Genomic DNA, 5,168 nt, shown 5'->3' on the forward strand with positions numbered 1-5,168 from the left:
CGGGGCACCACATAGACCCGCCCCTCGCCCCGCCCCGCACAAAGTTTAATGATAAATACAGAGCCTTGTGCGATGCTGACATCTACTGGTACCCCAAGTTACTACAAGCCCGAGCTCGCGGAAAATCTTCCACCGTGAATGGCCCCTGACCTGCCTCCCTGCCCTTCTTGGTAACCCACCCACCACTCACCGTCGACTCCATTCTGACTCATAGTAACCCTATAGCGCAGGGCCGAACTGCCCCATAGGGTTTCCAAGACTGTCCATCTTGGTGGCAGCCGACAGCCTCATCTTTCTCCCACAGAGTGGCCAGTGGATTTGAACCGCTGACCTGGCCAGTAACAGCTTTTCCAAAACAGGCGGGTGGGGGGGATACCTAAAAAGTGTCCACATCAAAGTGTCCCTCTCCCAGAACGAAGCCCCTGGGTAGGAGTACACACACACACACCACCACCACCACCACCACACACCCCTTTGCATTTGAGCTTTGTGTTAGAGAGGAGAAGGAATCAGAACAGCTAACATACACAGGCTGACTGGTCCTGGGCGACTTGCTTGATAAGCAAAACAATGAAGTTGATACTCCTTTCAGAGATAAACCAGCGATCAAATTCCTTCTAGTAAACACCTGCTTAAAGGAGAGCATGCTCTGGCTAAGTGTCCCCAGGGACAGCTTTCTTTGCCATGGGACCAGAAGCACTGGATGGTGCCCACCTACCCAGACAGAACATTTTGGTCAAAAATTCTGTTGAAGCATCCTGATCAAAAGGGGGACCTTTGTGGAGCAGAATGTCAAATTCTCACAGACTTTCTGGGGCCATGATGTCTGGATGGAGCCTCCAAACTATTGCCCTGATGTCATCTGTAAATCTTAAATTCACTCAGCAGCAACTGGCTATGGCTGTGATAAGGGACGATGCTTTTATAGTCCGAAGGGCCAGGGGCACTGGCTCGGTTGCTTTGGGTGTTTCTGAGGGGTGGCACGTTGGCCCCCTAAAGGGGACCAGCCATGCTCAGACCTTGAGGCCAGAGTGTTAGAGAGTGAGCACTTGGACAGTGTGCCCTGGGTGGGGACATCAGGCTGAGTGTGCAGTGGACACCACCTGGAATGTGACATCTCCATAGAGATGACACTTCAGTGCCCCCCTCCCCGGGTGGTGGGGGGTCGCGCAGGGAGGCGGCCATGCCTTTATGTATGCTGCTTGGACGGACTGTCCAAACAAGGTCTTCCTCCTTCTGGAAGAACCCCCTGCTCCAGGTCACCATCTCAGGAGGGCAGGGGTGAGGATAAGTTACCCTGTGCAGAAGCTGCCGGCTGTGCGGGTCATAACACATTCCAGGTGTCCTTACAGAGACTGGAAGATTCCGGAACACCTAACTGTGCTCCTGAAGGGCCTGCACACAGCCTAACAGGTCGTCACTCCAACAGCATAAGGGGACGATGATCGATTTAAAGTCAGGGTGTGTGTGTGTGTGTGTGTGTGTGTGTGTGTGTGTGTGTGTGTACCACACGAGCTTGCTGGCTGAAAGCGAGGAGGACTTGAAGCACTTGCCGAAGAAGATCAAAGACTGCAGCCTTCAGTGTGGATCGCAACTCACTGTAACCACTCCAGTCGCACTGCTGACTCACAGCGACCCCCCGTGGGTTTCTGAGTCAAAAGCCGTCTTCCCAAGGAGCTGCTGGTGGTTTTGAACTGCCAACCATGCGAATCGCAGCTCAGCTAAGTAACCACTACACCAGCCAGGACTCCCCTCAACCAAAAATCATCACAGCTGCATCAATAGGCAACATCATGATGAAAGGAGAAGAGATAGAGAATTCAAAAATTCCATTTCACCCGGATCCATGATCCTGGACGCAGCCACCAGGAAATCCAGCGATGCATTGCATGGGCAGGGCTGCCACACAGGACCTCTTGGGCGTGCTGGAAAGCAGAGATGTCCCTGTAAGAACGCGGGTGTGCCTGACCCAAGCTGTGCTGCTTCCAGCTGCCTCACACGTGTGTGAAACCTGGACCATGAATCCAGAGGAGTGGAGAAACATCGGTGCATTTGAAGGATGGCTCTTGAAGGTACCACGGACGGCCAGGAGGACGGCCAGGAGAACCAACACATCTGTCTTGGACGAAGGACGACCAGAGCGCTCCTTGGAGGCGAGGATGGAGAGACTCCATCTCACGTACTTTGGACATGTTGTCAGGATCTGTCCCTGGACAAGGACATCGTGCTTGGTAATGTGCAGGGGCAGTGAAGGAGATGGATGGACACAGGGGCTGTAAGAGTGAGCTCAAACCTAAGAACAATTGTGAGGATGGTGTAAGAGGACCAGGCAGTGTATCGTTCAGTTGTACACAGGGCCACTAACAGCATATGGCATCTAATAAGCTAAAGGGGACGTTGGTTTACTATGAAAAGAGCAAGTTGGCTGTGGTCCACCTGCCAGTTCTTTAATAGAAGGCTGTCTGGGTAACTGCACGATGGATGCAGTGTGGACATGCAGTCACCAGGTGGCACTGCGGTCTCAGAAAAGCAGGGCAGGAGTCCAAACCCCTGACCAAGGAGCCTGGACAATGTTTTTGTTCTTTTCCCAAGGGGACGGTACTTCCTCCAATATTTCCTCCACGAATATTAACAAAGGCTGAGTTCTCCCTTTTCTCTCTCTCAAAGATCATGAATTCTTTCTTCTCTCCACTCCACGTTACCTTCTGCCTTGCTGTTCAGAGGGGAAGGGATGGCAGGTCCCCCCGCAAGTTCAAGATGAATGGCCTTGCATTAACCATCATAAAGAATATTTCAGGGTCCATCTTGAAATGCAATGCTGTGTGTGACAGAATAATCTCTGTATGCATATCCAGACAGCCGGCCAATACAACTGTTATTCAAGTTTACCCACTGACCACTGAAGCTATTGATGAAGAAACGGAAGAATTCTACCAACATCTTCATTATGGAATGGATCAAACATGCTATCAAGATGTGTTGTTAATTACCGGTGATTGGAATGTGAGCGCTGGGAACAGAGAGGTCAGACCAGCTGTTGGAAAATCAGGAATTTTTGATAGAAACAAAGCTGGGAATTGCCTGATGGAATTTTGCAAGACCAATGACTTCCTCATGGAAAATACTTTTTTTTTTTCCCAACAGCATAAAAGATGCGTACACAGGTGGTCCTCACCTAATGGAATGCGCAGGAATCAAATGGTCTACATCTGCGGACAGCAAGGAGCCCGATACCATCAGTCTAAAGAAGGCTAGGGGCCCACTGTGGAGCAGACCACCAATTGCTCAAATGTACGTTTAGGTTGGTGCTGAAGAAACTAAGCTAAACTACGACCTTGAGTATGACCTCCTGAGTGTAGAGACCGTCGTCTCAAGAACAGATTGAGAACATCATCAGTCCACAGGGGCTCCGGCTAGCACTGGTCTTAGGAACTTGAGTTGACCTGGGCTGGGATGCCGGCTTGACATAAAGCTCTTTCTTATGCAGAGAGGAGCGTCCCTGGTTTTGTTACTCTGGACAACCCCGCCTGGCACAGCATGTGACAGTGGGATCATACAAACGATGGGCAGCCCTGAGAAGAATGGGTATTCCAGAACACTCCATTCTGCTCCTGCAGAACCTGCACGTGGATCCAGAGGCAGTGGTGTAAACAGGACAAGAGGGTACTGTGTGGTTTAAAACCAGGAAAGGTCGATGTGGTAGTTACATCCTCTCGTGTCAATTTGAGAGGGTTATGAATGAAGGGGTGGAGTCTAGTCTGTCAATCAGATAATAGCCAATGAATCCTCTGTGAGGGCATGGTCTTCTCCTGAGGATTCTGGAACTCTGGTCTTCCTCCTTGGAGACGGGAGACTTTCTCTCTCTCTCTCTCTCTCTCTCTCCTCACTCCCCGGGAGACTCTTTACTGACAAGACACATGGCACTAAGCTGATAGAACCCATGCCCTGGCCACTGGAGAAGCCACATGGAGACCCCTGCCAGCACTGAGATGCTTACAATGCCACTGGATCCAAAGACTTTCTACCCACTGGCCTGTGATCGTCCTGCATTCGGCGTCATCGCATGTGTTTTGTGAGTCTGAAGAGGACTTTATAGATTGGTATCGGACATATGGGACAATATCAGACTTACGGACTTGGACTGGACTAGGTTGGGATGCTTTCTTAATGTATAATTACCCTTTATATAGAACTCTCTCTTATACACATAGGAGTTTCTATGGATTTGTTTCTCTGGTCTACCCAGACTCACACAGTGTGGGTCAGCCTTGTATCCTCTCACCATACTTATCCAATCTGTGTGCTGCGCAAATCATCAGGGAAGCGGGGTGCTGTGCAGAAATCGGCATCAGGAAGGGAGGAAAGGCTAACGAACGACCCGGGGTGTGCAGATGACACAATCTCGCTTGTGGAAAGTGAGGGCTTAAAGTGCTTGCTGGGGAACGTCAAAGATCACAGCCGTTGTGTGTATTTCAACTCACGATACAGAAAACCCAGATGCCACAGCCGGACCAGCAGACACCGTCGTGAGACACAGAGAAGAGATCGAAGCTGTCAAGGATTTCATTCGACCGGCATTTGCAATCACTGCTCATGGAAGCAGCCGTCCAGAAGCCAAATGGCATTGGGTAAACCTGCTGTCCAGAACCTTTGCAAGGGATTCGAGGGACAAGATGTAATTTTGAGAACTATGGTCTGCCTGGCCCAAGCCCCAGTATTTTCAGTCGTCCAATACACCCGGGAAGGCTGGACGATGAATAATGAGGAAGCCCAGGGAAGAGTCAGCACGTTTGAATGGTGGTGTTGGCAAAGAATCTTAAAAGTACTGGGAACCGTCGGAAGGATGGCTACGTCTGTCTTGGAGGAAGGGCCAGCGGGTTCCTGACAGCGAGGACAGAGGTCCGTGGCCTCATATGCTTCGGATGTGGCATCAGGGAAGCCGGCCCTTGGGAAAGAACATCGGGTCGCTGTGCGCTGGAGCTGACCCGACAGCAGCGACAGCCATGACACGGGGCGGGGCGGCAAGGCTGCTTCCACAGAACTGCCGGATGGGTCTCCCCCACTGACCTTTTGGTGAGTAGGCGCATGCTTAACCCTGGTGTCCCCAGGATGTTTTATAAAAACACTAATCCAAACCAAGCCCAGGGTTACCGAGTCAATTCCTGATA

Source organism: Echinops telfairi, unplaced genomic scaffold (assembly GCF_000313985.2).
Source record: "Echinops telfairi isolate 266 unplaced genomic scaffold, ASM31398v2 ScPeMD7_2565;HRSCAF=3150, whole genome shotgun sequence".
NCBI lineage: Eukaryota > Metazoa > Chordata > Mammalia > Afrosoricida > Tenrecidae > Echinops > Echinops telfairi.